Source organism: Pseudopodoces humilis, chromosome 11, assembly GCF_049639895.1.
Source record: "Pseudopodoces humilis isolate 2021_Gansu_Grassland_sample_001 chromosome 11, ASM4963989v1, whole genome shotgun sequence".
NCBI classification, from domain to species: domain Eukaryota; kingdom Metazoa; phylum Chordata; class Aves; order Passeriformes; family Paridae; genus Pseudopodoces; species Pseudopodoces humilis.
Window position 1 is genome coordinate 4773102 of NC_142210.1, and position 23597 is coordinate 4796698.

Here is a 23597-nt window from a genome sequence, read left to right on the forward strand (position 1 = left end):
AGCCAAAATGTTCTGAATGCTGCTGTATCCTTGTACTTGCTCAATTTCCTTTGTGTTTTTAAACAGGGAGTTTGTTGAGAGACATCCATGTCTCCTTCCCACAATTTCCTGAGTGGATTCTGCCTTGTGTCCCCTACTGCAGGTGAAGAAATCATATGGCCTGGATCTGGGGCTTGACCATAGTGCACAAAGGGAACACCCAGTTCTGGAATCTGCCTCCAGCACACCCATTCCTTGCCATTTTCACCTCATTCTGGTGCTGTTTTGCTGTGCAGGGTGAGGATGCAGGTGCCAATTTGTCACCATGGGAGATACCAGGGAGGAGACACTGGGTGCCTGAAAGATTTCCATGGTCTCAGAAACACTGCAGAAGGGCATCCCCAGGCTCCATGGTGGTCTGGGAGCAGGTGGAGGTTGGATGGGATGTCCTCTGTGTCCAATGCCCCAGAGAGATCATCTGGGTTGTGACTACTGAGTCCCTGCTGTGAGAGATCCTGTTTCTCCAACCTGTTAGAGCTTGGTTCACCATGTTTGGAGATGTGTGCTCACTTTTCAGGCTGCAAAAGTATGAAATGACCCTTCCATGTAGGATTTCTGATCCTGCTGAGGGCTGCTTTCAGCAGTCTCTCAGCACTGTGGTTGCCTGAAGAGTTTTTTTCAGAAATGGGATCATGTTCAGAAGTGTTTGCAGGATCTGCTCCCATTGATGCCCTGGTGGTAGGGCTGGGGGTTGCAGGGGCAGCTTAACAAAGGTTTTCTACATTTGTGTCTTATACTTTTGTAATATCCTATCCTATCCTATCCTACTCATGTCACATCATGTCATATCGTAAAATATCAATTGTATCGTACAATGATTTGTGTTGGAAGGACCTTAAAGCTCATCTCATTCCACCCCCTGCCATGGGCAGGGACACCTTCCACTATCCCAGGTTGCTCCAAGTCCCATCCAACCTGTCCTAGAACACTTCCAGAGATGGGGCAGCCACAGCTTCTCTGGGCACCCTGTGACAGGGCCTCAGCACCCTCACAGGGAGGAATCTCTTCCCAATGTCCCATCTAACCTCTGGCAGTGTGCAGTCCTTTCCTCTTGTCCTGTCCTTCCATCCCTTGTCCAAAGTCCCTCCCCAGCTCTCTTTGAGGCCCTTTAGGCACTGGAAGGTGCTCTAAGTTCTCCCTGGAGCCTTCTCCAGGCTGAGCACCCTCAGCTTGCCCAGCCTGTTTCCAGAGCAGAGGGGCTCACGCCCTCGGAGCACCACTGTGGCCTCCTCTGGAATCACTCCAACAGCTCCACGTCCTCCTCGATCCCATGGCAGCAGAGGAAGTTGGATGTACGTTGTCATCCTCGTGGGAGTCAACACAACCCAGGAAAGCCTGGGAAAAGGCCCAGCCTTCCCCCCATTCACAGGTAGGCAGCACAGTCCCAAGGACACGGTGGGAGCTGTGGGATACCTGGCTGGAGACAGGAATGGCGGGGAGCTCAGAAGCCTTTAGTGCCTCTCCCAGCAGATGATCCCTTCTGCCTTGGAATGCCTCTCTCAGCTAATGGATGTTACGAGTAGTTTAGCTCTAGTTTTGCTGTATGGCCTTTTGCAAATTCAATTACAGAGCCTCTTGTCTTGCCACAGTTGGAATTGTTCTCAGCCTAATATCGTGTTCGGCAGGCTTTTGTTTTGTTCTCCTTGCAGCCCAAGATGTCCTTGTTGTGAGCCCCAGCATCTCCTCCGCCTCACGGCCCTGCTACCTTTGCGTGCAACACTTCTGCTGCTCTAAAGATACCAAAAGGTTTTAATTACGATTAAGCCAAGTCATTTCTACAGTTTCGAGCTGTAAATAAACAGCCTGTTTTGGATAATGGAGGTAATGGTTTGCATTTCAACTCCACTTCTAACCTCTGATTTTTTGCTTGTAATATTTTATGTGGTTAAATCAATTTTTTCTGCCATTGAATGTAGCTTTTCTTTCCTGTTTTTTTTCTTTTTAAACCCAGTTGTAAAGCGTGTGTTTCATCACATCCTTGTTACCCTAGGACATGCCTGCTGCAGTTAAACTCGCCTGTAGTCATGCTCCTTTTCAGAGGGGTCTGGAGTGGAGAGGAGGAATTTTTGTTGTTTTCTCCTGTTGCTGACAAAGGAAGCAGATGGTTTAGCTTATTAAAGGTCAGGTAAAAATGCAGGCTTTGGGATGTGGATGTGTTTTCTGAATTCACAGTGTGGTTTATTGTACGGGATGCTGGGTTTGGCACACACGTGGTTTGGGGTCACAACCCTTCTGCACAACCTTAGTCAACCCCAGGCTGCAATCAAACTATCACTGCATGACTGTTAAACACACTCCTCATTTCCAGAGCTGCTCTAAACATGCTTTAAGAGGGCAAAGTGACTTTTCCAGGCAGGGAATTAATGGTGATTATTTCGGTGGACAGGAAATATAATATGCATCATCAGTGCAAACTGACTTAAGCCAGCCAAGGAGTTATCGCTGGAGTATTTTCATCTAGGTCACTTAAAGCCTTCATTAATTAAATACTGCTGTGTGATTTCTTTCTAAAGTTTAATCTACAATCTGGATTTTTGATTAAAATATGTGCAGTTTCAGCCAGCTCCTCACAGTGACTACACCGTGGTTTTACAGAGTCCTCAGATGTCACTGCTGTTGCCTTGGGTTGTTCCTCACTGTGTGCTGCTGAAATTGCCCTTTGGATCCAGCCCCTTCCCCGACACCCTGCACTAAATGTAAACCCTCTGTTTTTGCTGGTCCTCCCTGCTGCCACACCCTCCTGACTGGTGGTGTTTTGTGGGTGAGAAAAGTCACATTTTGTGCCAGGGAAGAGGCAGGAGAAGGGACTGCTCTTCACCCTTGGTGCTGGCATAGGGATTTCAGCCTGGACCTGCATTATATAATTTCAGTATGTCTGTATTGCTGGCAGGTCATGGAGTCCCAGGATGATTTGGGTTGGAGGGGACCTTAAATCTCATCAAGTTCCTCCTGCCCCTGTCATGGGCAGGGACACCTTCCACTATCCCATGTTGCTCCAAATCCTATCCAACCTGGCCTTGGACACTTATAGAGACTGAGCATCTCCTGTTGGTAAGTTCCTCAGCCTTGTGTCTCTGCAGGACTTTTAACTCCATAATGTTGGACCATCACTTGCTTCTGGTAATCTCTGGTAACATTCAATTACTCCTGGGTCAGGCTGTAGCTGAGTGAAGCCATTTTCCTCCAAGACTGGGCTGTCAGCTGCTCTATAGGCAGCATTCACTGCTCCATGAAACGCAGCTCCTTGGGCCCTGGATGTTCCCCAAATCTGATGGTGGTCAGTGGCCCTTTTCCTGTGGAGGTGGCAGGGAACAAATGGCTTCTGCAGAGCTTTGCTGACGGAGTGTGGGTGTTACCCCTCTGCTGCCTGGACTGTCCTCCTGAGCACGAGGGAATACCAGGAGCAAAGAGGAGCAGAGAATAAGAGACACAGAGAATTCTTAAACATGTTTTTACAATTAAAACACCAAATCCAGAGCTTGTATGAACATAATGTATTGCGTGTGTGCATCAGACATGCCTAGCCCCCTTCTCCAGACCACAACCATTATCTTTTTTTTTAAAGCCAATAATCAATGTGGGTCTAATTTGTAACATTGACATTTTTGCTGGTTTCATCTGAAAGAATTAATTAACATCAAAATGTTTCCTTTCCAGGTGTAAGAGTGGGGGGTCTCAGCAGTCAGATAAGTTTTGACCTTTGTTGAGAGAATATTTAAATGAGGTTGAGCCTCGGATCTCCTTGATTGAAGAGCTGGTGTCTGCTCAGATCTGGAAATACATTGCCTGGGCCTCCCAGGCTGTCTGGGCCCAGTGGTCTTGGCAGGGCAACTGGGAAGTGGCCAAAATGGGAAGTGGAGAATGTGAAAATAAAGCAAGCTCCATCCTGGATCCTCTTTCCCAGCTCCAAGGCATCCCTCTGTCTCAATCTCTGCAGCTGCAGCTTGGCCAGGAGTCCCTGGGACCTGCACTCTGCTAATTGAAGTGCAGCTGGATCAAGGCTGTCTCAGCCTGAAGAGCAGATTTTCTTCATGAAGCATCATCTCTAACGCACCTTGTGTTGATTCCAGTGGGTGATAGGGACCCAGGGAGAAGGGGAGAACAGGAAAGTTATCCAGGTACACCTGGATCTACAGCACTTGTTTTAATTGCTTCTGGAGCTCTTCACCAGAGTCTCATCAACAGGGCTAATACAGAGGAGGACTCAATTTATTTCCCACGAGAAATGGTTGGGTAGTTCTCTCTTTGTTATGAAGATTAATAAGAACAATTGGATAAAGTCTGGGCTGCTACTTTACCACCTCTGATCTTCCTGGGACTGGGTGGAGCCTGGCTGCCAAGGGATACAGGAACCTGGGGCTTTTCCTCCCCTGCTGCAGTGGCAGCACTGGAAACTTTAGTCAATAAAGTTAAACTTTTAATGCTTAATTTGGAAAACATTCAATGCAAGATGTTTTACAGGTTAGGATGGGAGGATGAGCAGAGATCTGCTGACATTACAGTGAGTCAAAGTATCAAGGAGCAGGTGCAGGTGTCCCCTGTGCTGCAAGGCCCCCCTCCTCATTTACACTGTTATGTATCACTGACCCAAGAGACACAAACCCTTGGATCAATAAAATAACCTTTTTGGGCATCTTCAGACCCCTACGTGCCTGGCACAGCCCCTCACAGACTCCCCTGTGAGCACCACACTGCTCCAGGCTCAGCTTGCATCCAGTGCTTCAGACATGTCCCTGGTGCCAGCTTTCCTGTGCTGCCTCACCCATGGACCCATCCTGGGGCTGAGGATCCAGCCCAGGTGTTGCTCCACGTTGGCCTCTTTGCTGTTTTCCAAGGGAGGTGTCTGGAGCACGATGCTGGGGAGGGAATTGGGATGTACATTGTCTGTTTTGTGGTAAATTCTGCCTCTTCCTTGTTGTGTGCTCTTCTCTGTCCTCTGTCCTTTCCTGAGGTCCTAACTAGTGCAACCTCAGTGAAAATTAATCATGGTATCCCTGAGAAAAAGAAAATGGTATCTTGTTATCCATATTCTGCCATGGTTTGGAGTAAAGGCGTTTGAAAATAGCTGGAATAGAAAAGCCCATGGGTGTGTCCACCACGGGTGGGAGAAGTGACTTGGCAGATGCCTCACACCCCAACTTCTGCCCTGGCAATTAGCAGGGGAGAGAGAGAATCCATCTGGGTTTCAAGATTTAAATGTAAATGTATCTGTTAAAGATCATTCATGCAGGGAATGCACTGGCTGTGGCTGGTCAGGAGCTCTGGCAGAGGATGACGCTGCTCCCCGAGGGATTGATCCCCGGTTTAGGGCAGTCATGTCCTCTCTCTGGAGGGGGCAGCAGCTGGTAACAAATCTGACCTGGTGCCCTGATCACTTTGAAGGACATTTTTTGAGGTGTCCCCTGGTGCTGTTCCCCATGAGGTGTTTGACAGGACAGGTTACCTGTCCCAAGGGTAATTTGCAATGACTTGCAAATGGGCACATCCCTTCAGCATTCCTGGGAACTGTGGAAGCCCACACCTCTCTGGGGATGCTGGAACTTCCAAATCAGCCTGAGGTGCCCCATTCCCAGTGGCTTCAGCGGGAGGGCAGCTCCAAGTGCAGGGCTCTGCTGGTGCCGCATCGCCACACCCACAGCAGAATCCACTCCAGCCGTGACCACAGAGCACACACAGACCTGAGCTCCTTCCCACGACCTCCAGCCAACCTCTCCTCTGGGTGAAACCCACAGCCTGCCCCACCTCAACGTCCCCAGGGAGCTGTGTGCCCATTTGGCACAGCCTGGTGCCACCAGCAGTGTGATAAACGGGTATCTCCACACCGTGGACTGTGGTCCCTGGGTGGCACAACCTCTCCATCGTTGTCCTTGGGGTTTATCCTTGTGCCCATGGATTAGCACTGCTGGGAAAGCTTTTTTTATTCCTTCATCCTCATCTCCTGCCAGGCGTTTCTGGTGTGCCTGCTTTTAAGTGTCATGCACTGGTATACAGCTATTTACAGTGCCTGTTCCTGCTCTCCCAACAGTGTAAATCAAGATTAATTCCACTGAAGTTTATGGAGTTACGCCAGCGTAAAACTGACTGATAAGAGATTCAGGCCATTTTCATCCAGTTTGTTCGCTTGTTTGTTTGAAATTATATGTGTTGCTGTGGAATGATAAAACAGGGGGATTCAAAGGCAGGTTCACTGCAAAATACAATTCAAAAGGTTTTTGACTTCACATAATACAGCAAAACAATCACTTACAGCAGTTGTGTTTTATTGTGGAGTAGGATCACGGAGTTTGGAGGAGGAGAGGATGAAAATGAGGCAGAGAAAGAGGAGGGGGAGAATGGAAGTTTCCCAACACAGCATCAAAGGGGCCAGTGGAAATTTGGGGTGCTGTCACAAAATTTTACGTGGATGGTAATTTAAGCAGGTATCCATGAGGATGAGGCTGAGTGGTTCCCAAAATGCCTTCAGTGGGGGACACACCAGCTTGGACCCCAAGTGGACAATGCAATTCCCTCTTTTTCACAAATTCATCTTGCAAAAGAGCCCTGCTGCAAATGAAGGCAGTAAAGCCTCTCCAAAAGAGCTGCTGTGTCACCTGTCCTTGTGTTTGCTCACAGATCCCCATCTCTGTTAACACACTGGAAGGTGAGGCAGTGCCTTGTGACAGAATCCACTGTGTCCTGTGGCATGGAAAACCGACTGTTCTTTCTCCTTTATGTTCTACAGAGCAAATGGCCAGTGGATAAATAATTCAGGTTTCTTTCCATGCTGTTCCTGAGGAGATTTTGAGCTGACATCTGGTTTCACACGCCTGGTGTCAATGCAATTTTCCCTTTGTGGGAATTGTGGTTCCTGTTCTTTCACCTCTGGTGTGGCACAGATTCACCCCAGTGAGCTCCTCTCCCTCTTGCCAGGTGTCTGCTTGGAACAACCTGTCCTCCAGCACTTGCTGGCTTTCCCAGCAGCTTTTCTCAGCTCCCTTAAGCCACCACAGTGTTTTTGGTTCCTTGAACGCAGAGATACTTCTGAAGGATTCCAAGCTCCAGGTAGAATGGTGGAACTTGTGCTCTGGCACAAGTATTTTTTAGATTGAAATGGTGGGATTCATTTTCCTGTGGCTGTCAATAAATGAATTCACTCTTTATGTGCACGTGTTCACCGCTTTAGTAATTTATGCTTGTTTAAGAAAACTAATATATTACTCTCTGTGTTTCTGTTGGACAATGTTGCTTTGCAAAGCTGAGGACAGATTTTGGGATTGGTTGTGGTTTCTTGTGTGTAAGAGGGTTTAATTGCACAACTGCAGTGCTTTATTTCCTTGGCTGGGCAGGCAGGAGGTACTGAGGTCTGAGGTTCCCCTTATCCTTCAGTGTGCGGCTCCAGGAGCGTGTCCAGGGAAGGGAACGGAGCTGGGGAAGGGGCTGGAGCAGCAGGAGAGGCTGAGGGAGCTGTGGAAGGGGCTCAGCCTGGAGAAAAGGAGGCTCAGGAGGATCTCTCTCTCTGTTGCTGCTGGCTGGAGGTGTCCTCACAAGCCTGTCCTAAGCAGAGCCAGATGGGTGGAGCTGTGGCAAATGCAGGATCCCTGAGGTCTCAGGGCAGATCCACATCCAAAGGCTGAGGTGTCTGGAGCGGTCCTTGCCTGGCAGAGGGAAAGGAGCCTTGGTTCACACACAGGCACAGACAAAACCAGCACCAGGCCTTTGCAAGCTCCAGGACGGATTTGTCCCAGTGTCCTCCCAAATAACCTTTAGGTGGGGTGATATTTCCCTCCCTGGCTCCCAGCACACCCCACCCTTGTCCACGGGCCCCACACCCAGCCCCATGGAGCATCCCCCTCCGGCTGAGGAGAGGCTCCTGCATTATTCCAGAGCCTTCCCCCACCTCAGAGCTTGCCTATGTAATGTTCTTCCCTTACAAATTTCATCTTGCTGCACTGTGCATCCAAACGATCCGGTGATGGAGCGCACAGGGAAAAAAAATTATAATGCCATTAAAAGTTATCATAAATTTCAGATCAGCATCACTTTTAATCCGATACACAATTTTACTGCCTCTATAAAGTAGGTGATTTGCAGTGGTCTGAGGCGTCTCCTGGCGCGTTTTACTTCTTTTTAAATTAAACACACCAACTTTGTGCTGAATTCAGAGTGCGGACATAAAAAAGGGGGTAAAAAGGAGAGGGAAGGGACATCAGATGGGAATTGCAATTGAATCTTTATATATGCCATCTTGGTACTGTGGTACTAAATATAGTGCCAGGTAAATAGATGTACTGAAATATTCAGAATAAAAAACAAATGTTCCAATAGCAGAGAAACTGAGCCTGGAAAATGTTTCTCTCGCTGCTGTGCTTTAGAGGCTAAAATGCTGTTGTTTAAAACACTCTCTGCTGGAAGATCTTCTGTATCTCATGCATTAAATTATACACTGTGCACAAACATGGATTTTATATTTTAGATTGTATATTATGTGGTTTCTAACCCTCCCCCCTGCCAATGGAGCGAGCAGTAAACCCAGAATATCCAATTAATATAAATATAACATTATGCCATTTGCTGATATGAAATTTTTAGGAATGGGAATGGAAACAGACAACATTTCATGGAGAAATATTTGAAATTAAGATCAGAGATAAGGTAATTATGCACCAGTGATCGAGATTTCACCTGCTTGTAGGCCCAGAGGTGTCAGAGCCTGACAAAACCACCGTGACCACCTGAAGAGCTGCCCTTTCTGCCCACCTTTCTGCCCCAGTGATTCCCCCCTCTTTTGGGCCAAGAGTTTGCAGCTGATCTCATCAATATCCTCTGGTTGTACCTCCAGTCTTTGCTCCAGACCTTAAAGAGATCGAGGACTAACTGGTGGCTTTGCTGAGCTGCTCTCTGCCTTCAAAAAAGGCAAAATATTTCCCTGAGGTAATTTTGAAAAGGTTCATCCCTGTTGTGTCTCACTTGAGTTTTATAAAACTACAAAAAATAATTAGAGTCCAGTTCAAAAAATTCTTTTCCTAATCAGTTGTGGTTTCATTCGCTATTAAAGAGGATTCATGAGGCTCTGGAGGTCTGTGAGGTCAAAAAAAATAACCTAAAGGAAAAGCTTGTACACTCCCAGCTTCTTCCTCTCCTTCTCCCAGACTGGGAGATTTTGGGTTGAATAAATTAACTTTTGCCAGGGGTAGCAGGAAACCAAAGCAGCCACATTTCAGTGAAAGCCTGGCCCAGCAGCTCTCCCTTGCAGGTGACCACTGGGGTGACCAGTGCAAGAACCATTTCCACATGGTTTGGCTGGATTAGTTGTAGCATGAAGTGAATGGAGAAATCCAGCTGTAACTTCCCAAAAAGTAAAAGACAAAGAAAGTGGAAACCTATCCCTGAGGACGTGGCTGCAGGAAGGAAGCAAACAGTTAAAGATTTTTTTTTTAAAAAGTGTATAATAATTTATTTTTGGTTTTAATTTCCAGGTAAACAGTTTTCCCTTCCAGCCCCATGCAAGAGTGTGGTTATTCGGGCTGTCTCCCTCCCCTGCAGCAGCTGTCAAGTGTTTTTTCCAGTTGTTCCTACCTTGGAACACAGTGGGATCCTTGGGGTGATCCTGTGCAGGGACAGGAGTTGGACTTGATGATCCTTTTGGGTCCCTTCCAACTCAGGGTAGTCTGTGATTTCCCAACTATTTGCTTGTGTTTTTTTTTTTTTCTTTTTTGAGCTGAGACAATTTATTTCCCGACTGTGGGCTCTATCATCAGCTCCCGATTCCCTCCCAGCTTCCAGGCATGGGTTTGATCACTCAGCTTTTCCTTCCCCCCCTCAGCTGCGCAGCACAAGGAGCTGCTGCTTCCCAAACCCACTCTGCCTCCCAGCGCCTTCCTATCAGGCACAACACTCTGCAGTGGGCCCGAGGGTGTGATATTTTATTTATTTTGATTTATATAATTAAAGGGATGTCTGTCCCTGAGTGGAGCCAGCCTGGCGCTGATGATGTGGTGAAACGCCACTGGCGTGAAAATGATGGTTTATTTTAAAGCGGGACTCAGACAGGGAGTCGCTGACACCATTTAGCAGCTTGTCGTTGTTGCTGGCAGGGAAAACCACTCCAGATCTCACAGAAATGGCAGTTTTCTCGGGAAAACTGTCTGGGATGGGAGGGAAGAAGTTCCCTGTGTGGCTGCAGGCTCTGAGCAGCACTCGGGCTGGGTTGTGCTCGGCTCGGAAAGAAAGAGGTGCCCGGGAGCATCCCCAAAAATCCCCTCCTGGGCCTGGCATCAGCTGTTTCCTCCTCCCTGCTGTATTTAGGGACAGCTGGGGAGCTGAGGATGATTTGGGAAGATGTGCACCCCTCTGTCTTTCCCTGTGACCGATCCCTGCTCAGTTTGCATATTCAGGGCTGGAACGAGGTGAGCTTTACTGTCCCAACCCAAACCATCCAGTGGTTCTGTAATCCCATGACTCCACGATTCCCTTTTGTATTTCGGAAATCCTTCAGCCCCACCCCGCCCTGTTTCACCGTGCCCTTCGCTCACAGGACATACCAGAAATGCCAGTTTTTGGAGGGAGGAGCTGCTCCTTGAAGGTGGAGCCAGCAGAGCATCACCCGGCGGTGGGCTGGGGGGCTGCTCCCCCCATGAGACACCTCCAGGCACGGCGAGTGGGAAAACAAGACTTTCCCAGGTTTCTGAGCACTGCATTCTATCAATGCACCCCCAGCCCACCCCATGGTCCTCCTGCACCCCCAGACCACCCCATGGTCCTCCCTCCCCAAATCCAGGGAGCAGGCAGCTCGGCTGGAACATCTCCCTGCTCCCGTTGATTGCTGCCCGCGGGGCGCCCGCTCCGTGCGCGGACGGCCGTGTACCTCTCTCTCTCTCTCTTTATTGCTCCCGATTCAAATTCAAGGCTTGTTTAATCAGCAGACATTAGCAACTCGACAGAAGTCTGGCTGGAAGGGATAGAAAGGGGTGGGAAGGGAGCGGGACTTGGGAATGTGCTGCTCTAGAGAGCAGGGGCTGCCTCTCCCGCTGGAATCCCATTGGATTCATTGGCCAGGCGGGCAAGGGAGGAATTGGAGGTGGCGTTGGAGTGGAACAGGAAATCATCCAGGGAGGGGAGCTGGGAAGGACACGGGATCCGGGTGATTGTGCTGAGGGCATCCCAGCAGGGCTTTGGGACCAGGCTGCCGGCCCAGAACGAGCTCTCCTCCTCCGGGGTTCATGCTGTGGATTGCCAGGAATCTGGAGGGAAAAAAGGGGAAAGATTTTCCCTTTTTGTTGCAAGATGTTGGTTTTCCCAGGCTGGCTTTTGTTCTCCCAGCAATGATTCCCATATCCCTGGAGGACTTCTCTCCATCCATCCATCCATCCATTCATCCATCCATCCATCCATCATCCATCCATCCATCCATCCATCCATCCATCCATCCATCATCCATCCATCCATCCATCCATCCATCCATCCATCCATCCATCCATCATCCATCCATCCATCATCCATCCATCCATCCATCCATCCATCCATCCATCATCCATCCATCCATCATCCATCCATCCATCCATCATCCATCCATCCATCCATCCATCCATCCATCCATCATCCATCCATCCATCCATCCATCCATCCATCATCCATCCATCCATCCCATGAGCTGCCTCCAAGTCCCTGCTCAGCCTTCCAGCCCTTTGCTTTGCTGTGTGCGCAGCCCTCTGGGGTGGAAGATCCTGGGAAACAGGGGCTGGTTTTGCCACAGGAAAGCTGCTGGCATGGTGAGGTTGTGTTTATCAGTGAGGCACCCCCACTGATCCCCCATGGGGTGGGGGTCAGTGACCATCCACCCCTGGAGCACCACTGGCTTCTGTCACTTGCAGCTGCTCACTGACAGGACATGGGATCAACTGGGAATGTGTTTGGAAGTGAATATCCCAGAGAATACCCTACAGCTAGCTCCCTAGGTTACCCTGTCAAGCAAAAATTCTGCATGAATTTGCAACATATAAATCATCAAGAGGGCTGTTTGCAGCTGAAAGGTGCCCCAGCAAAAGGTCAATTCCTGTTTAAAACTGTCCAGATTTCTCTCCAAACCCCCTTGCTGAAGGCTCTTTATCCATCCCAATGCATCCATCCCATTGCACTGGGAATGAGAGTCCTCCTCGAGTCCCCCAGTGACAACCTGGCCCTGTCCCATGGGACTGGGGCACACGGAAAGTGCCCAGCAGGGGCACACAGCTTCATTATCTGTCTCTTGTTAGCAGCCTAATTAGGGGATTCTTTATGCCTTTCACATTCAGTGCTTGCAGCAGAGCCATCTTCCTATTGATTGAGCTACAAAAGTGGTTAAAACACCCATAGTTCTGAAGGGAATGGCCAAATATTGATACTGGGGGGAGCTGATGCCTTATAAATAGTGAATTATGATTCTAATTATATAGGTGCTCCTTTTCTGGTGCTGTAGGTGATTCCCTTCAGTACTCCAGGTCAGATCTTCAACTGGAATTTATTTTAAAGATGGAAAACAAGGCCAAAAAAACCCACTTAGAAAAAAACCTAATGAATTAAATTTTTTTTAAGTTCTTTTAAAAGGGGAAGTCCTATGTGTGGGATTCATCTTCTGTAACTTGAGCCACGCATGGTGACCCCAGGTCTTCTGGCACAGTTTGTCCAGAGGAGCTGAGGCTGTCCCTTCCCTGGAAGTGCTCCAGGTTGGATGGAGCATGGACCAGCCTGGCCTAGTGGAAGGGTGAAACAAGGTGGTCTTTAAGATCCCTTCCAAGCCAAATTATTCCATGATTCTCCACTGTCCTCCTGCTAGTGGACAAGCCCAGGAGAGGAGGCCAGACAGGGCTCACCCAACTGTGTCCACCAGCACAAAAAAACCCTTTCTTAGTGAATAAAAACCTGCTAATTAATTTAATTTTCTTCTGATTCTCAGGGCTCAGAGAATGCAATGGAGAGCCTGGGACTGTTCCCAATTGAGGCTCAGATTTCCATCACTATTGATTTGGTTTCAACACCATATTCTGTTGTATAAAAAGTACCCACAAAAAGAGTTTGATACTCCTAAATTATTTTAATGATAATTTGACTTACTGGCAACATCTCCCCACCCACGTCAAATCTTCTTTGTTAATGATGACTTCAGCTGCACGAAACTACTAAACCCATGAAGAGATCTTGCAGCAAACTGGAAGTAAAGTGATGAGTTTGAGTTAAACCAGGACTAATTTATTTTGGGATTGGCCAACAATTACTTCCCTTTAGCACTCCAACCATAAACAACCAGTATCCTTACAGTGGGCAGGGTTTGCAAGGAGAGAAGCTGGAGGTGCCTGGTTGGACCATCAGAGGTGGCCGTGGTGGTGCCTCTGGGGCAGGTGGATGAGAACAAACCTGCCCAGGACCTGCAAACCACCTGAGTCAAACACCTTCCTCCTCTCTGGTGCTTTTCTTTTCTTTGTTTAGCTTTGCTGGTTCCAAGCAACACCAAAAATGTAGTGCATGGGTTTTGCCCCTTTCCAGTCATGGTCCTTAGAGGCTTGTCTCCTCTTTGCTGAGCTTTTTCAAACTCATTTTGAACAAGTTCCAGATGTTCTCAAAGCCCTAAATTGGTTCTGACTCTGCCTTAGAGTTTCAAGATGGAGAAAAACATCCCCAGTGGGCTCCTGATATCTCTAGTGGCTTGTTGGCCAGTGAGCCAGTGCCCAGGATAAACTGGGGTTTTGGATAAAAGCCAGAGTTTGGAAGTGATGGCCATGGTGGTGTGGGTGGTTGGAACCCTGGGCTATGGAAATGCTTCCTGTGGTGCCAGGATCAGCACTGATTTGTGGCTGAGCTCCAAATCACACTGATTTGTGACACAGCTCCTTTTGTCCAAGCCCTTGATCTGGGTTGAGTTTTATTTCTTTCTTGGCTGTTGTTTTGGTTTGGTTCTACTCTCTTGCTTGGTACCAGGTGGTGCCACCCTCGGTATAACTGAGGAGCAACATCTCACTTCTGGCAGGGAGGAGGATGCTGTGGTCTGATGGAGAAGGGATGAGTGCATCTTCCCAAAGCCCAGGTTCCAAACTGCTGCTGTTCTCTTATTTTAGAGTAACACAGTCTCAGCTGGGATGTCTGATCCCCCCAGACTCCTGAGGAATGAAGTGGGCCAAGCAGGACAGGAAGGACAGGATGTTCATGGAGGGAGGTGACCTCAGGAGCTCCATCTTTTCATCATCCTCTGATCACAACCACAACTGGAACCTTGAAATCCCAGGTAAGCTGTACCCTGAGGATGCTCAAGGTGTGATGAGGATGAGGTTCATCAGGAACTGGAGTAACAGGGATGGCTTCAGGCTGACAGACAGTAGGGTTGGACTGGATATCAGGGAGAAATCCTTCCCTGTGAGGGTGGGGAGGCCCTGGCACAGATTGACCAGAGAAGCTGTGGCTGCTCCATCCCTGAAAGTGTTTCAGGCCAAGTTGGACGGGGCTTGGAGTAACCTGGGATAGTGGAAGGTGTCCCTGCCCATGGCAGGGGATGGGTTGAGATGATCTTCAAGGTCCTTTCCATCACTCACCATTCTGTGCCTCTGTAGGAGCACATGGGAAGGGAAGATGGAAGCATGTTAAAATATTTTGGGGGATCCATTATCCCACATGGATGATGAAGCATGGCCTGCACTGACCTACCCGAGTCCTGTGAGATCCTCAGCCCTGGGACTGCAGATGTGAGGGACAGACCCCAAATGACATCAGGAGATGAGGACATCTGCCCACATCTGGATCAGGCAGGGGAGTCTGACCAATCCCAGCTGGCTGCAGCAGGCAGAGCCAACACAGAAACCAGAAATTCCAGCCTCCCTGGGTGCTTTTGGGGGGGTTCTTCACATCTGGAGCACACCCAGAAAGGAGCTGACACCTCCTCCTCCCACTGTGTTGACAAGTGGCCCCAAACAATCCTTTGGGATCTGCAGGCAGTCCTGTGGAGCTGGGAAGGCAGAGGATCAGGGGGATGGGATCCAGGACCCCCATCTCCACCTCAGCACGGTGCCATGAGGCTCTGCTCGGAGCCGTGCCTGGGTTCCTGTGTGGGTACGTGGGTTTAAATCAGGCCCTTAATGTTATTTGAGCATGGATTTGTTCTTTATTTTTTTTTTTCCATCCCTCCCCCCCCCGGCTTTTTTTTTTTCTTTTTTTGTGGTTTAGTTTCTCTCTTAACAGGAAAAAATGATCAAAAATAAGAAAACAATCACCGTTTGAAAGTGAATGAAGGGCGCTTTCTCCCCTTCCCCCATGCTTTTTTCCTACTTTGACATCTCAGTGGTTTTTTTTTTCTTTTAGCCGCGGTTTCTGGGATAGGTGATAACTGCCAGTAATAGGATTAGCATTGATTTCTTTAGCAAGAACAGAGATGTGGCAGTTCCAGCCATTTACTGAACTGCCAGCTTTGAAATATCAAAAAAAAGAAAGAAAAAGAAATCTGCAGAAAAAAAGCTTCTTGCAGCATTTTAAAGAAAGGAAAGCCTATGTGAATTAAAATACACACATACACACACACATGCACACACACACACACTCACAGCCCAGCACATGGGGTGTATAAACATATATATTATATGTATATTATATATATGGATCTCTCTCCATGCTTTTTTTGTTATGGTGTGATAAAGGATCAAAAGAACTGTCTCTGTTCTAAGCTTCAAGAAAGCCTTTTTTAAATTCATTTGGCTTTCTTTAGCTTTCACTTGCTAACATATTTTAGGAGCTAATCTTACATATTTACTATTGTATCCTGACTTTTTTTAACCTTGAAATTCAAGCAAAGACAGAATGAGAAAGGGGGGAAAAAAAATAAAGGATTCCAAAGAGAAAGAAGGAGGGATGAGCCCATGGAAGGCTGTACTGTCTCCTCTGCCTGGAAGCATAACCTGAAACCCACCCAGTGCTAACTTTAGTGTGCCACATTTTCTCCTTGCTGTTAGCTGGGGGTCCTGGGAGGGATGTGGATTTGAGGTGCACCCACCAAAGGTTGGGTTCTAGCCTCGGTCTGTTGTGAATCCCCACCTTGGCCCGACTGTCTTTGCTAAGAGCATTTCTCAGGGGCCAGCTTGGGTTGGGCCAAATCTGCAGCAGCTTAAAGCCAGAGTTTTAGGAGACTGGAATGATATTCCCTGTCCTTCCCAGGATGCTGGAGGGTATCAGGTATTCAGTATCTACTGATTCTGCTCTTTGGCTTTCATTCAGAGAGAGGAGGAGGTCCAGTGGCAGCATCTGAGCAGAAGTGGAAGGTCGTGTGTTAAGGACCAGGTGCTGGTTGGCAAGGTGTCGGCAGATTCCATCTCAGGGTTGTTCTGAGCATGGTCCAGGCCTGAGGACAGACTCTTTCCCCACTGAATCCTCAACAATCCAAAGGTTGTGCCATTCAGGAGAGGTCTCAAATCTTGTTATGGAGGTGTTTGTTTCATTGGGTAGAGCTGACAAAACACTTTCATGAGAGTTTATGCTCATGCAAGGGATGTCTGCAGTGACTCATTGTCCTCACACACAGCACAGAGCTTGGGGCAGGATGGAAATAGAGCTCATTTTTCAGCCTGGAAACCCAAAACAGAGCAACACAAATCATGGTCAGCAAGAAGAAAACCCTGATGGCAGGAGGAACCTGTGTGTGACTTCCAGCTCGGCGTTCTCCTCGAGCAGCAACTCAGCTCCATAAAGAGTTTGGGATGGACTGCCGTGCAAAATGAAGTAAAAAGCAGAGGAATGAGACAATCAAATATGTTGTTTGTAGTTACAGTAAAGATAAATTAAATTACATGCAAATGGCTTGTCACACACAAGGGAATCTCCCAGCGGACATACACATGGTGGACAAGTGCTTCCAAAGAGGATGGACCCAGCCAAATTTAGATTGGGTCACTTCCCTTTATCTTTGAACATGAAGAGACCCTGGGCTTGCTCCTGTGAGGGACCTCTTGCTGTCCACCAGCTGGAGATGAGACCTCTGTGCTGGAGCAAACATCACCAGCCACGTGCAGTTTCTTGTCCTGGTGTGCTTCTCCATAATTTGCTTGGAGTCACATGTGGATTTGTAGGCACACAGGCTGGTGGCTCACCAGCTCTCGGAGATTTGCATTTCTGTGTTCTTATTAACAATCGCCCAAAGATCCGCGATGCTCATTTCACAGCCTCACCTTCATTGTGCCCTCTAATCCACGTCCCCAGGGTCTACTTCTGACATTCAAGCTTCAGAGCAGCTTACAAGCATCTATTTTTTTTTAACATCAAACTGCTGAAGGAATTATTGTTCCCTTTTTTTCTGCAAACACGGACCTCCTTTCCCTACCACCCCCCTCCTTAAAATGCTTAAAGACTTGCCACGATTACACCACGGGAATGCTGGGGCTGCTGGGGTGGGTGTGCTCCAAACCTTAGAGTGTTGAGGCTTTGGGAATGTCTCCTGGCAAACCCAGCAAGGCAAATCTCCCAGTTACTCTGCAGAGGGGTGGAGGAGGGCAGGGGTTATTTGATGTAGTGGTCAAAAGCATGGGGATACACTAATCCATCCGTCTTGGATGGCATGGAAGAGCCAGGAAAGGAGATGTTCAGCGGTGGGAGCTGAAAGCACAGTATCATTTAATCTTTTGAGAAGTTTGGTGGCAAATCATAGAATCATGGAGTTGCCTGGTTTGGAAGGGACCTTAAAGATCATCTTCTGCCATGGGCAGGGACACCTTCCACTGTCCCAGGTTGCTCCATGTCTCCTCCAACCTGGCCTTGGACACTTCCAGGGATCCAGGGGCAGCCACAGCTTCCCTGGGCACCCTGTGCCAGGGCATGCCTCACAGGGAAGAATTTCTTCCCAATACATCTTGTAAGAAGAATGTTTCCAAAATGCTGGAAAGAGGAGTTTCAAGGGTGTGTCTGCACTAATGAAAGAGTTGTTAGAAAAGTTATAAAGACCAGGTCTTTTTGTGCATCCAGCCTGGTTGGCTTTGTTGGATTGTGACCAACATGGTCATAATTCTATATTTTTATGTCCTTGAGCATCCAGTGTGACTGTATGGGTACCTGTTCCAGGCCTGATGGCTTTTGGACCTGCTCAGCTCTTCCTAGCAGCAGATTCTCCTGGATGGAGCTCCTGGCCTGGGAGATTTGCTGTGAGTTAAGGACAAGCCCTATTCTGCCACAGCTTCCCATTGCTGTCACTCTAGCCTAGACCATGTTATATTTATTTTCTGGTAATCTACAAGTACTGTACAATGCCTCCAAAATATATTCCAAAGAAACAGGTTATAATTAGTCTTTTCCTGCCTCACAGCAAAAGCTTTTCCATTCCAGTCCCACTTCCTGTGGGTCTAATTGCAGTGGTGGCACTGCAGAACTTCCACAGTCTTTCTCAAGACTCTCTTAACTCAGGAACCTCTTTCTATCACTTTCTCATTAATTTCCTGTAATTAGCAATGCCATAACTTCTGTGAACAGCAGGGAAACTCGGAGAAGGGAGCAGAGCCAAACTCCCTTAAGGATGCCACCTTCCTTCTCTCCCCGTGCCAGGGCTCAGGGCTCTCCTGGGGAGGGCTTGCCTGGAATGCTGCTCCTGGCAGCTTTTGGCTTCATGGATCCTGCTGGTATTCAGTGCCTGGGTCTTTCATGTTCTTGATAATGTTTTTATAGAAACCTGCTTCTCAGCACTGTTCCCACGGGGACAATGCTTGGCACAGCAGCTCTGCTCAAGGGAGACTTGGAGACCAAGCAGATCTTCTGAGATGTTCCTTCCTGGACCCACCAAACCCTGCAGTGCTAGAGAAGCACTGTAGCATCCAAAAACCATTTAATTGGCAGACTGGGGGTTGCTAGGACGGCAGGGTCAGTGAAATCCTAGGAAAAGGGAGGTAGAAGGGACCTTGGGATGACCTTTGCAGCAGGGCCAGCTGGATCATGCTGCTCCAGGTGGGTGAAAAGACCCCTCCATCAATGCAGGCACAACCTGCTCCCCCAGAGGCTGGCCCTGCACTTCAGCAGCCTCGGCTCCTCGGCCCCAGCCTCAGTCTCTCCTGCTGTGGTTTAAGCTCACTACTTATCTTACCTACCAGGAAGAAAAGCTATCCCTTTCTCTTTCCATAAGCATCCTCTGAAGTTGGAGATTAGAACAACATCCCACCTCTCCTCCAGCTGGGCAGCCCAAATTTCTTCAATCTTTCCTCAGAGGCATTGTTTTCTGCTCTTATGGTATTTCCCATCTCTGTTCCAGGGACTTGATACAAAAAAAAACCATCATGTATGGAAAACTGTATAGTCAAATGTGGCAAAATAATTGTGTCAATTTGTTAAAATTTCATGAAAGGGCTTTATTTTAGGCTGTTCTGAATCTAATGGAATTGGAGTGTATGTTTGCTTATTTTAAAAATGCAGCACTTTGATTCTTCCAGATGAAACCATGATTAATTAAAAAGAGTACAGCACTTTTTTTTTTTTTCTTTTAAGCTGTTACCTATTTGGAATGAAGATATTTCACTCACAAAAAAAACAGCAGACCTGGAGGACCGTGGTGTCTCCTGAGCACTTTGGTCTCACCCACGGGTATTGCAAAGCAATATGAACAAATAAATCAAAAAGTAAAGCAAATAACCCAAAATGCCATTCAGAAGTTTCACAGAGACCCTGGAAAAATCCATCCAGACTGTTGAATTGCTCCAGACAATGGTTACTGTAATAATTAAAGCCTCACTGTGAACTTCTTCCCTTGCTCCTTGGAAAACCTGTGACCTTGGGTTTGGAAACAAGAGTTGGCTCTGAAAAGGATTTGTAGTTTGGGAAAGATTTTTTTCTCCCTCTTAGATAGGGACATTTATCTGGGACCTTGGGGTGACAAGGTGTGGGGCTTCCCTTTCCAGCCTGACCTGGTGCCTCCGTGGCCAGGTGTGAGCCAGGTGCAGCAGGGAGTTAAATCCAGAGGGGTGACAAAAGGCCAGAAATGCTGGAATAGCCCCATAGAGTGGGACATGCCACAGCTCCTGTGGAAATAAATGGAAGGACAAGTAGCATCCAATGTGGCATAACAAAGCACCAGGGAAAGATAGGACGGTAAAGAAAGAACCTATAGTGCAAAGTGGAGAAAGGGAAGAGAACTAAACAAGAATATACAGTCAGTTAAGGCTTGCAGGGAAAAGATAAGGCCAGCTCAGAGAGCAGAAAGGCTTAAGGGGAATAAAAAGAGCTTTTACAATTATATCAGGGAAAAGGGAATACTAGAGAGAAAGTAGTTCCATTAATAAATGAAGAGGGAGACAAAATCAATGGTGTTGCTAAAATGGTAGAGCTACTGAACTCCTTTGCTCCAGCAGTATTTAACAAGGTGAGCAGAGAAGAGAAGAGGGGCAGAGAAGTTATAAAATAATGAGGGTTTTGACTGGGTGATTCTTCAGGGGAAAAGCATTTTGAGGGAGAAGGCACCTTGGAAGGGCCAGGATGCGGCGCCACAAATAGCTGGGCACGCCCATGCCTTCGGGGAGCCGCTCCGCTAAATCCTGGGCAATTGCTTCTGGAGAATAATGGGAAAATGGGAAGGGATGGCCAAGTGTGATATGGATGTTTTTTATTTTCAATGACCAGCCCTGGGAAATAAACCTATCCACTGAGTTTATTATTCCACTCGGCAGTGAGATCCTTCCCATGTAAAATATGTTAATATTTAACAGGGGGAAATGGTTGAGTCTTGAGGAGAAAATCCCAGTGTTATGGACTCCGGTGGGAGTTTGCCGTGGCTTAGTTTGCAGGCAGCAAAGAGCTGTGAATTAACATTGTTGCTTCCTTAATATCCCATTCATGGGAGCGAAGTGGCCAGTGTGAGGAGGGGCTGGGGCTGGCTGCAGGATGGAGCTCAAGGTACCGCATGGACTGGCAAATGCCATAACACGTGGCTTTGGGATGAGTGACAAGAAATCAGCTGGAAATTCAGGAAGGGATGGGGAAATCAAAGGGAATAAAGGAAAAAGTTTATGTGTGAAATCTCTCAGAGAACAGCAAAATACTAAAAGCAAGCAGTGTTGGCCAAACTCATGTGGAGCCTTCCAGGGAATTTACTGAGAAGGAAACAAAGTCCTGCAAAAAGCTTCTGAGAATTCCATTTCTGAGGAAGAAAACCACATTACTTGGTTTTTTTTTCTCTGCTTTCCAGGGAGTCTGAAAATCGAGAAGCATGTGAAGAATGGTGCTTACAAAAAAATCAGGTTGAATTTTTTTCCTTAACAGAATCTGGGTATTAAATGACTATTTTTAACTACAGTAATTTATTCAATTTATATTCCAAATGTACCAATCCTTGTGGTTTGTCATTTAGCCACCTCCTGCAGAAATGCATCGTGATAGTGGTGAAATTAGAAAATGGTGCTCAGATAAAATGCAACCAGGAGTGACTGGCAGGTGTAAGGGAAAGCGGCTGAGCTGCTTTAGTTCCACATGCCAAAAAAAATCGGAGACATTCTTCCCATCAAGTGGTCAGCCAGAGGCAGCTTTCCCAGAAGTCTGAGGCATTTCAGCTGATAAATCCAGCTGATAAATGCAGCCATTCAGCAGGTAAATTTCGGAAAGACAATCTTACAATGCAAGCTTGTGTTCTGCTGTCTGCAAGTGCCCGCCAGTCATTCCCATCTGAGGAATTGGGACTCTGGACCATGGGATGCTCACCTGGTCACTCCTGGAGCAACACTCCTGGCCAGGATCATGGCTTGGTTGATTATCTGGGGCCACCAGGCTGATTTTTCCTCATTCTCCATCTCTATTTATTTTGAAATTATATTCCTCCCCACAGGGAGAGACGGAGGTTGAAGACTCCCTGGCCCTGGGAGTGTCCAAGTCCAGGTTGGACATGTCCTGGAGCAACCTGGAACAGTGAAAGATGTCCCTGCCCATGGTGGGGGTGGGACCAGGTGAATTTTAAAGTCCCTTCCAACCCAAATCATCCCCTGATTCTATAGTTCTTAGGATTCCTGAATAGGAATGATGGTGGTCAGCACTTCCCTCAAACTTGCCTTCACACAAAGTCCATCCCAGTGAAACGTGACTCTTCTTGCAAGATGCAGCTCCTCAGATGTTTTTGGATTAAAGCAGTTCCAGATCACAAAAAGGCTTTTGCCAAAATTCAACATTTTCTGTGAGAAGATTGATTTTCATGGAATTTCTTTCCAGGGAAATGAAATGCTTTCTCTGGTGACAAAGTTTATCTCTGTATCTGTCTCTCATGGGCTTCCCAGGAAGCCTGTGCATTACTTTAGTGGAATATGTCAATCCCAGGCACAATGGGTGGGATTTGAGTCATCCCTGTTGAAGACCAGATGGGTTGGGATGGAGAGCACCTGGAGGTCAAGGAATCATAGAATCATGGAATGGTGTGGGTTTGAAGGGACCTTAAAGCCCATCCATTTCCACCCCCCTGCCACAGGAAGGGACACTTTCCACTACCCCAGGTTGCTCCAAGTCCCATCCAGCCTGGCCTGGAACACTTCCAGGGATGGGGCAGCCACAGCTTCTCTGGGCACCCTGTGCCAGGGCCTCACCTCCCTCCCAGGGAAGGATTTCTTCCATGTATCTGACTTAAATATCACACTGAACCCATTACCACTTTTCCTATCCTTCCTGTTCCTGATGAAGGTCAAGCTGGGGTTGACCCAGGACATAATTCCAAAGTACAATGTCCTGCTTAGGGTGTTTTTCTCAACTTTATCTTCCAAGGAAAGGGTTCAGGATTTTGCCATTCAGCCTGGCCTTACCATAAACCAGACCTAAACTGTTGGAGTTTCCTTCAGGATGAAGATCTGTGCTTTTTAGTCCTCTCTATTTCCAACAACCTTCCTTAGCAGGATATCAATGGAAGGGTTTTCCTGCCAGGAGTGCTGTAGGATTAGTAAAACCAACTGGAACATGGTGGAGAACCTTTCTGCTGTCTTTTATGGAGGCTGTGGGATGCTGAGCCTCAGGTGTGGTGTTGAGAAGCTTTTTGGCCATGGCCCAGTTTTTGTGCTGGAGGACCTTGGGGGAGCACTGCCCAAGCCAAGAGGAGCAATGGAAATCAGAAAGGACGGATAAATCCGGAATGATCGTAAACTCTGAGTGCCCGTGGGGGCTGAGGAGCAAGGGGGGTGTTTCCTCCAGCTGTATCTGCAAGAGGCTGCATCATCCTCAAAATAAGGTGTAACTACCCCTCACTTCCCCTCTGGGTACCCATCTGTCAGAGACAGGAGGTCGGGGCAGCATTCCTGCCCGTGCTCTGCGTGGCATTCCCTTCTCCTCCCCTGTTTAATTCTCCTTGCACAAGATCCATGCAGCAAGGGATGAATTTCAGCCATAAAGATTGCCAGACAGCTCCTGACTTTCACACCAGGGGGAAAGGAGCAGCCTCCCGAAATGCTATTCCAGGGTGCCGCAATCTCTCATCCCACACATCCTAAACCCACCCCCCCCCCCCCCGACCCCCTAAAACAATGGCAGCCTTTCCCTGCCTCCAAACATGCTCTGTGATAAAAAGCCCTGCCTAGTGCTGTCATTAAGAAACTATTCCAGCAATGCCTGGGCTCCTGCTCAGCTGCCTCAACGCACAA